An 11,229-nucleotide genomic window follows, 5' to 3' on the forward strand; every position below is an offset into this window, starting at 1 on the left:
TGCGTAATGATGGGGGTAGTATGGAGGAGGGGGGTCCTGTCTAATGATGGGGGTAGTATGGGGGGGGGTCTTGTGTAATTATGGGGTAGTATTGGGGAGGGGGTCATGTTAAATAATGGGGGTAGTATGGGGGAGGGGTCTTGTGTAATGATGGGGGTAGTATGGAGGAGGGGGGTCCTGTCTAATGATGGGGGTAGTATGGGGGAGGGGTCTTGTGTAATTATGGGGTAGTATTGGGGAGGGGGTCATGTTAAATAATGGGGGTAGTATGGGGGAGGGGTCTTGTGTAATGATGGGGGTAGTAAGGGGAAGGGATCCTGCGTAATGATGGGGGTAGTATGGGGGGGGGGTCTTGTGTAATTATGGGGTAGTATTGGGGAGGGGGTCATGTTAAATAATGGGGGTAGTATGGGGGAGGGGTCTTGTGTAATGATGGGGGTAGTAAGGGGAAGGGATCCTGCGTAATGATGGGGGTAGTATGGGGGGGGGTCTTGTGTAATTATGGGGTAGTATTGGGGAGGGGGTCATGTTAAATAATGGGGGTAGTATGGGGGAGGGGTCTTGTGTAATGATGGGTGTAGTATGGGGAAGGGATCCTAGGTAATGATGGGGGTAGTATGGGGGAGGAGGTCCTGTCTAATGATGGGGGTAGTATTTGGGGAGGTCCTTTGTGGGTCCTTTGTAATAATGGGGGTAAAAATGGAGGAGGAGTCTTGTGTAAGGATGGGGGTAGTATGGGGAAGGGATCCTGCATAATGATGGGGGTAGTATGGAGGAGGGGGGTCCTGTCTAATGATGGGGGTAGTATGGGGGAGGGGTCTTGTGTAATTATGGGTTAGTATTGGGGAGGGGGTCATGTTAAATAATGGGGGTAGTATGGGGGAGGGGTCTTGTGTAATGATGGGTGTAGTATGGGGAAGGGATCCTAGGTAATGATGGGGGTAGTATGGGGGTGGGGGGTCCTATCTAATGATGGGGGTAGTATGAGGGAGGGGTCTTATGTAATGATGGGGGTAGTATGGGGGAGGGGTCTTATGTAATGATGGGATTAGTATGGGGGAGGGGTCCTATGTAATGATGGGGGTAGTATGGGGAAGGGGTCCTGTGTAATGATAGGGTTAATATGGGGGAGCGGTCCTTTGTGGGTCCTGTGTAATGATGGGGGTAGTATGGGGGAGGGGCTCCTGTGTAATGATGGGGTTAGTATGGGGGAGGGGCTCCTGTGTAATGATGGGGGTAGTATGGGGGAGGGGGTCCTGTGTAATGATGGGGTTAGTATGGGGGAGGAGGTCCTGTGTAATGATGGGGTTAGTATGGGGGAGGAGGTCCTGTGTAATGATGGGGTTAGAATGGGGGAGGGGTCCTGTGTAATAATGGGGGTAGTATTGTTTGTTTTTTGGGATGTTGGTTTGAAGAGCAAAAATGCATGGGGGGGTCAAGAAAATGTTTGCCTGGGGTCCAATCAATATTAAAGATGGTCCTGACTGGACGATGGGGGATAACACCCCAAGATGGATGGGAACACCTAAAAATCCCAAACTGGAAGTAATTACAACAGGGAGCTCTTTCCTCCAGAATTCCCAAACTAATATAAGAAGACAGGAGGTGGCTCCACTCACTGGACGCAATTTCCTTCCTGGAATATGACTTTTGGGTGGACTGACCCTTTAATGCCTCTGCACAGAAGCTTGGCTGAGAAGCAGTGTAGGATGAAGACCTGACAGCAGACTATACGACCTGCAATAAAGCTCCCACACATCCCAGCCCCAGGCTAAACATTCCTGAACACGCTCTCCCGGTGCGCTGCCACTCAGTTTACATTTCTTGGATGTTTGTAAAGTCAGATTAAGGCCGTTATATACTGGTAGCATCTACAGACACACGTCACCAAAGAGTATACAATGCCAAAGCTCAGATACCTGGAGATAAGGTGCTCTCACCTTGCACGCTAAATGCTCACATGTACGTTGGTAAACACAGGCTGGATGGGGGAGGCCACCACTTCAAAATAAAAATATGAAAAATGGCTGAGAACGGAAGGTGGTCCGTCACGTACAGACATTTCATCCAGTAACATAGATTACGAGGCCTTCACAACCGCATGTATTTTACATAAACCATTCCACTTCAAATTCTACCATAATTAGGAAAAAGTTCCTGAAGGTGATTAATGAACCTGGGGCAAAAATAGTACATTATGTGGCCAATATTTGTGGACCATCACATCTATATTGGTTTGATGTACATCCCACTCCAAAATCATGGCCATTAATATGGAGTTGGCCCTCCTCTGCATCTATATCATCTTCCGTTCTTCTGGGAAGGCTTTCCCCGACATTTTGGATGGAGCTGGCTTTGTATACAGGGGCACAGTCATGCTGGAATAGAAAAGGGTCTTCACCAAACTGTTACCACAAGGTTGGGTTGGACCCTTCAATGGACACACTTGAACTCCCTGAGGGAAGTCAATTTACTTTTAGCCGTATAGTAGCTATGATGGTTAGGTACCCACCATGGTGGGCAGTACAGTGGCTTAGTGGGTAGCACTCCCACCTTACAGCACTAGGGTCTTCAGATCAAACCCCAGTCAGGACACTCTCCACATGGAAGCGATCCTATTGGTCGCCTAGGAGGAGGAGGGAGGAGACGCATGGCGGAAGCCGCTGTGATGCAGAGGAGGAGATGCAGGGGAAGCCGCCACCCGGAGGAAGCACTCCCCATGACCTAGATGGGGTAAGTCCGGGGGGGCTGGTGACCGACGGGGGTGGCTGTGAGTGCAGTGCCCCCACGAAAAAAAAATTTACCACCACCTGCCTTCCCTTCAGTCTTGCACAGTTGTGCCGGCTCCTCTCCTGGACTGAAATGGCTTACTCTGATTTCACTGCACACTGTGAGCTTCTCAGAATGTGCATTAGAAGCTGCAGCAAGTCAGACAGAACCCGCCTCATTTCTTACTGAAGGATCTCCAGTATCATCTAGCCAAGGGGGTCTCCAAATTTTCAAAGCAAAGGGCCGGTTTACCGTCCTTCAGACTTTAGGGGGGCCATGCTATTGCCAGTAAGAGTAGAAAATGTCCTGGCATCAGTAGTAAACAATGCCCAATCTTTGGTGTCAGGGGGAGGAAGGGAAGAATAGTGTCCCATCTTCGTTTCGGTGTCAGTGGGAGGACTAGTGCCCCATCTTTGGTATAAATGGGAGGAATAGTGCCCCATCTTCGGTGTCAGTGTGAGGACTAGTGCCCCATCTTTGGTATGAATTGGAGGACTAGTGCCCCATCTTCGGTGTCAGTGTGAGGACTAGTGCCCCATCTTTGGTATAAATGGGAGGAATAGTGCCCCATCTTCGGTGTCAGTGTGAGGACTAGTGCCCCATCTTTGGTATGAATTGGAGGACTAGTGCCCCATCTTCGGTGTCAGTGGAAGGAATAGTGCCTTTTATCAATAGGAGGAATAGTGCCCCAAGGCTCGGATGAAGGCAAGTAAAGGGCCACAGTTTGGAGATCTCTGATCTAGGCCTTTCCTCCCCAGCTTGACTGGCATCATTGACTGGCAAAATTTGTATTTATTTATTACAGATAATTTTATAGTGGTATCAATTTACGCAGCGCTTTACATATGTATTATACATTCACATCAGTCCCTGCCCTCAAGGAGCTTACAATCTATTTGAATAGGTTATATAAAATGTACAGCACAGGGTATATTTGATCGAGATTCAATAATTATCAGGAAAAAAATGGAAACATATTTTCAGACAGGTAATTTTTCAGACAATCCACCATTGTTCTTATACCAAGGAAACTTCATTAATTTACTGTATGTTCATCTAAGTTTTTACATTAAATTGGAATTCCTCTTTAACTACTTTTCTAGTTGGGTTTTAAGGAGCTTATAACGAGAAGTAAAAAAAATATGCAAACATGATGTAATGTGCACGTTGGAGATTCACCTGTGTTTCCAGCCCTGAAGTAAAGATGGTAAAACATAAAACATGAAAAGCACACGCACATTTACGCCATGTTCCGAAGGCATATTTTAAGACCACTTGTAGGTAAACACATCAATCAAGACTCGTGAATTTCTTTGAAGGTTTGGCTGGGTAAATAATCTCCTCTCGGGAGGCCAATGCTCACTGTGTACAGTTCAACATGATCAAAAAAAATCTCTGTTCAAGAGTAACTTCAAGAAAAGTCCAACTTCCGAGAGGATAAGAAGAGATAAATCTCATGTTGGAGGCAACTTCAAAGATCCAAAGGCGAGGAAAGTCAACAGGAAAAGTCCAGCTTTAGAGGCCACTTAATCCAACCTTCAACTAGCTACTTCCTAATCTGGCCAACCCAGCCAAGAGATGGTGCAGAAAGCAGATCATTTGAGGTTTGTTCTTGAGGTTAGTTTAAAAAAAAAAAAAAGAGTTTAAAAATTGTTCAACATTCCTCTTTCCCTTGAGTTAGGTCTGTTGCTGATATTGTCTGGCCTACCCTACCTACTTCCGACCCCCCCAGGCATAAACATATATTATCAGCATACATATTTATAGGACAGCCAAAGGAGACACAAACCTCAGGGCTCTGTAGTCCTGTAGTGACATATGTTGTGGACAAGGGCCCATATCCGCCGAGAGAAGGACAGCCCAAGTAGTTTCAAGAGCATACCTGAGGGTTAGGAGGCAGAAGAGAGTACTAATGGTGGAGTGTAGCAGGCCAGACTACTGCCAAGCAAACCAGAGAGTGCATGCATGTCCCAGTGTCATATAGTAGCCACGGAGGACCACAGGACATACTAGAAGTCACAAGATGATGCAGAATGTTCTGGGGAGCACTGGGGTCACAAAGTGACCCAGAATGCTCTAGGGTACACAGAAGTCACAGAGCTCCTTGGAGTGACTAGATCACACAGGGTGTCTTGGGGTGCACAGGAGAGCACTGGAGTTGCTAGATGACACTGGGGCACACAACTTGGAACCACTAGATGACATGGACACTGGGGTCACAGTCAAAGGATGGCTTGAATGCACTGGATCCACTCAGTGACACTGAGGCACACAAGAGTTTGCTTGGAATCACTAGGGGTGACAAGATGACACAGGATGCTCTGGTGTCCACTGGAGACATGGGGCAGACTGGGGTCAAAGATGACATAGGATGCTGTGGAGTGTAATAGAGGCATGAGGTGCACGGGGGGGGGGGGGGGCTTACTTGAGTCACTAGATGACATTTTAGTGCAAAAGAGGTCACTTAAAGCAACCAGAGGTCATAAGATGACACTGGGAAAATTGAAATCACTAGATGATGCTTGGGTACACAGGAGGCCACAAAGAGACACAGGATGACATGGGCACACTGGAGCACACTACATAACACTGGGGTGTACAGAAGGTCACTCAGAGTCACAGGATCGTATGAGCACACTGAGGCCACTAGATGACACTGGGGCACAACAGAGGTCATCTGAGGCACCTAGAAGTCACAAAATGACACAGGATGCTCTGAGGTATGCAGGAGTCACAGAGCTCACTCAAATTACTAGATAACACTGGATGCTTTGAGGTGTAGTAGAGTCATGGGGTGCACTGGAGTCACTAGATGATACTGGGGCACACAAGAGGTCACTTGTGACCACTAGATGATATGGGCACAATGACACTGGGGTCACAGTCATAGGATGGCTTGAATGTACTGGATCCAATAAATGACACTGAGGCACAAAAGCAGTTGCTTGGAACCACTAGGGGTCACAAGATGACACAGGGTGATCTGGTGTCCACTGGAGACATGGGGCAGACTGGTGTCAAAAATGACACAGGATGCTGTGGAGTGTACTAGAGTCATGGGGTGCACGGGGGCTTACTGGAGTCACTAGATGACATTCGGGTGCAAAGGAGGTCACTTAAAGCAACAAGGGGTCACAAGATGGGACAGGATGGTCTGGAGAAAATTAAAATTACTAGATGACACTTGGGTGCACAGGAGGCCACAAAGAGTCACAGGATGGTATGAGCACACTGAAGCAAGCCACTAGATGACACTGGGGTGCACAGGAGGCCACAAAGAGTCACAGGATGGTATGAGCGCACTGAAGCCACTGGATGACACTGGGGCACAATAAAGGTCATTTGAGGCCCCTAGGAGTTACAAGATGACACGGGATGCTCAGGGGTACGCAGGAGTCACAGAGCCCCCCTGACTAGGTAACACTAGATGCTTTGGGGTGCACTAGAATCATGGGGTGCACAGGGACGCACTGGAGTCACTAGATGACACTGGTGCACACAAGAGGTCACTTGGAACCACTAGATGACATGGGCACATGGACACTGTGATCACAGTCATACGATGGCATGAACGCACTGGATCCACTCAGTGACACTGAGGCACAGAAGTTACTTGGAACCACTAGGGGTCACAAGATGACGCAGGATGCTCTGGTGTCCACTGGAGACATGGGGCAGACTGGGGTAAAAGATGACATAGGATGCTGTGGAGTGTACTAGAGGCATGAGGTGTACGGGGGCTTACTGGAGTCACTAGATGACATTTTAGTGCAAAAGAGGTCACTTAAAGCAACCAGGGGTCACAAGATGACACTGGATGCTCTGGGGAAAATGTAAATCACTAGATGATGCTGGGGTGCACAGGAGGCCACAAAGAGACACAGGATGACATGGGCACACTGGAGCACACTACATAACACTGGGGTGTACAGAAGGTCACTCAGAGTCATAGGATGATATGAGCGTACTGAAGCCACTAGATGACACTGTGGCACAACAGAGGTCATTTGAGGCCCCTAGGAGTCACAAGATGACACAGGAGGTGTTTGCTGGGGTCATGGGGCACACAAGGCATCCTGGGGGGGTGCTGGAGACACGGGGCACACTGGAGTCAAAGATGACAGAGGATGCTTTGGAGTGCACTAGGAGCAAGGTGTACAGGGACTCACTGGCATTACTAGATGACACTGGGGTGCACAAGAGGTCACTTAGAGCAACTAGGGGTCAAAAGATGACACAGGATGCTCTTAGGTGTGCTGGAGTCATGGGGCGCACAGTTCTCCCTAGGGTGACTAGATGGCACAGGATGCTCTGAGGTGCAATGGAGGTACAGGATCATACTGGAGTCATACTGGAGTCACTAGATGACACTGGTGATGTCATTTGGAGCTACTAGGGGTGACAAGATGACACAGGATCTTCTTGGGTGTACTGGAGTCACAGTGCGCACATAGGTATACTTGAGTCACTAGATGACACTTGGGCACACAAGAGGTCACTTGGAGGAGCTAGCAGACATGGGCACACTAGTTACGAACGCTAGATGACAAAACCTTTCATAAACAAAACTCTTTTCAGATGCCAAATGGGTGAAGCTGATAACTATGGGCTCCCACGTGTGTGAGTGTGTGACAGCGCTGAACCGGTTGATGGTCTTGTATTGATAGTAGCACCAAGGGCTTGGTCATCCTTTGGGGGGAGGCTTGTACCCAATGGAGGTGTAGTGTAGGTCTCAGGCTGATGCCTTTCTGAAAGCAATAGGAAAGACCCCCAACAGAGTACTTTTGGATGGGTATAGAGGAGCGCTCAGTAGAAAGGTTCATCATACTTGAAGGTTTTGAAGGTATATTTAGGAAGTTTATTGGAGTTGACACCTCACAGGTAAATCTCAGCCGCATCTCAGTTCCCAGGTCTGTTCCAATCACATCCACCAATGTAGTTCCCCTACATATCACAAACTAGGTGGTGGAGGTTGTAATAATAATAACACGGCACCATCCCCTCTAATGTCAGTAGAATCGTAGAAAGTTCCCCATGTGTCTCCAAGGGACAATGAGAAATAGGGATTTTAGTGTGCCAAAACAAAATTCAAAGAAAATTATACATAAAAAATACAATTTATTTGCACAATAAAACAACATATCATAAAAGCATGTAATATCAGTACAATCTGAAATAAGGGGTGCACATATAACTTGGTTGTGAAGGAAGACAGATGGATTGGCTTCACTTTAAAAGAGCTTCTTTAGAATTCACTTAGTGCCCTGATGATCAGTGCAGTCCCTTCAGCGCCGCCTATCAGTTCCCATCAGTGCAGCCTATCAATGCTCATCAGTGCAACTTATCAGTGCCCATCAGTTTTGCCTCATCAGTGCCCATCAGTGCAGCCTCAGCAGTGCCCATCATTGCCACCGTATCAGTGCCCATCAGAGCAGCCTCGTCAGTGCGGCCTCATCAGTGCCCATCAGTACCACTTCATCAGTGTCCATCAATGAAACCTCATCAGTGCCCATCAGTGCAGCCTCATCAGTGCAGCCTCATCAGTGCTCATCAGTGCCACCCTATCAGTGCCCATCAGTGCAGCCTCATCATTGTCAATTAGTGCAGCCTCATTAGTGCCCATCAGTGCCACCACCTTATCAGTGCCACCACCTTATCAAAGCCCATCAGTGCAGCCTCATCAGTGCCCATCAGTACTGCTTCATCAGTGTCAATCAGTGCAGCCTCACCAGTTCCCATCAGTGCCACCTTATCAGTGTCCATCAGTGCAGCCTCATCAGTGTCCATCAGGGCAGCTTTATCAGTGCCCATCAGTGCCACCACCTCATCAGTGCCCATCAGTGCAGCCTCATCAGTGGCCAGCAGTGCCCATCAGTACCGCCTCATCAGTGTCCATCAGTGCAGCCTCATCAGTGTCCATCAGGGCAGCCTGATCAGTGTCCATCAGTGCAGCCTCATCAGTGTCCATCAGGGCAGCCTCATCAGTGCCCATCAGTGCAGCCTCATCAGTGTCCATTGGGGCAGCCTCATCAGTGCACATCAGCGAAGAAGAAAAATTACTTAGTTTGGCAAAAAAAAAAAATCTCAGTGGTGATTAACAACCACCAAAAAAAGAAAAACTCTATCTATGTAAAAAAAAAGCTAAAAATTTCATTTGGGTACATTGTTGCTTGACCGCGCAATCGTCATTCAAAGTGCGACAGTGCCGAAAGCTAAAAATTGGCCTGGACAGGAAGAAGGTGAAAGCGCGCTGTATTGAAGTTAGTGATCACCAAAGGCGGGGCTTAACATTACTTTACTCTATTGTAACGTTTGTAGTCAAAAAAGAGAAAGACAATTCCTAACTTTTCAAACCAGGCTTTTTGTTTCACCCAACGCTACTGATGCACTTTCCTTTTCCTTTAGGTTTATATTTTTTCATGTGCCAAATTTCCAAGAAATAAGAAGAGAGACGTCATCGCCTTGTATCATGTCTAAAACGATCAACGTTTTGTAAATTGTCTTTTTTCATCCCAGAATGGAAGTTATTTCCTAATGGCGTTCTACATATTGACACTCGATGTCACAGGTCAGATGTATCATCTGGTAATCGGGAATTGTTTTTATTGGGCCACAATTGGCTTCCTCTCCCCAGTGAATGAATAAAAAAGGTCACCGCTGAGTCAACACATGTGGTGTGGAGTAGGAATAACTTTCACTGGAAGGACCTCAGACCGCCCCGACCATTGGCTGGGTGATGGGCCTTTTACTTTGACTTGATGGAGGTCATCAATCAGCAGGAGCCCAGACAGCCCTGACCATTCAAAAGGAAGCTTTGTGATCGGCACTTTAAATGCCTTTCTCTGCATTCCTTGCTGCTGCAGAGATCGTCCTCCCACTTATCCAGGCGGGGAAGAGTTAATCAGTCTTCCAGGATCCTGTATGGACAAGTCAACCTGTAACTTAACGGAACTGGGGGGATGACCTTTCCCATCTATTTACTAATACTAGCAGCATGAGGATTCAAAATATGCAATGTTAATTGGGGAAAGTGAAGTTCTACTTTACACCCTCAATACCGGGCACTCTTACATTAAGGTGATGACGTCTCTCTTCTTATTTCTTGGAAATTTGGCACACGAAAAAATATAAACCTAAAGGAAAAAGAAAGTGCATCAGTAGCGTTGGGTGAAACAAAAAGCCTGGTTCGAAAAGTTAGGAATTGCCTTTCTCTTTTTTGACTACAAACGTTACAGTAGAGTAAAGTAATGTTACGCCCCGCCTTTGGTGATCACTAACTTCAATACCGGGCACTTTCACCCCCTTCCTGTCCAGGCCAATTTTCAGCTTTCAGCGCTGTCATACTTTGAATGACAATTGCGCAGTCATGCAGCACTGTACCCAAACTAAATTTTTATCATTTCTTTTCACATAAATAGAGCTTTCTTTTGGTGGTATTTAATCACCACTGGGATTTTAATTTGTTGCTAAATAAACAAAAAAATACAAAAATTAAAAAAATATTTTTTTTCTTTGTTTCTGTTAAAAAAACTTGCTAATAAATAATCGTTCTTCGTAAATTTAGGCCAAACAGTACATTGCTAGATTTCTTTGGTGAAAATAACCCAAATCAGTGTTTATTATTTAGTCTGTAGGAAAGTTATATATATTATATATATATATATATATATATATATATATATATATATATATATATATATATATATATTTATATTTTACTACTCCAAAGACATGAGCTCCTTAAGGGTAGGGACCGATGTGACTGTACAATGTATATGTAAAGCGCTGCGCAAATTGACAGCGCTATATAAGTACCTTAAATAATAATAATATACAAACTATTGTGTATATATATATATATATATATATATATATACAGTGGGGACGGAAAGTATTCAGACCCCCTTACATTTTTCACTCTTTGTTATATTGCAGCCATTTGCTAAAATCATTTAAGTTCATTTTTTTCCTCATTAATGTACACACAGCACCCCATATTGTACACACAGCACTCCATATTGTACACACAGCACCCCATATTGCACACACAGCGCCCCACATTGTACACACAGCCCCTCATATTGTACACACAGCACCCCATATTGTACACACAGCACCCTATATTGTACACACAGCACCCCATATTGTACACACAGCACCCTATATTGTACACACAGCACCCCATATTGCACACACAGCGCCCCACATTGTACACACAGCACCCCATATTGTACACACAGCACCCCATATTGTACACACAGCACCCCATATTGACAGAAAAACACAGAGTTGTTGATATTTTTGCAGATTTATTAAAAAAGAAAAACTGAAATATCACATGGTCCTAAGTATTCAGACCCTTTGCTGTGACACTCATATATATAACTCCGGTGCTGTCCATTTCTTCTGATCATCCTTGAGATGGTTCTACACCTTCATTTGAGTCCAGCTGTGTTTGAT

This window comes from Aquarana catesbeiana, linkage group LG07 (genome assembly GCF_042186555.1).
Source record: "Aquarana catesbeiana isolate 2022-GZ linkage group LG07, ASM4218655v1, whole genome shotgun sequence".
Taxonomy (NCBI): Eukaryota; Metazoa; Chordata; class Amphibia; order Anura; family Ranidae; genus Aquarana; species Aquarana catesbeiana.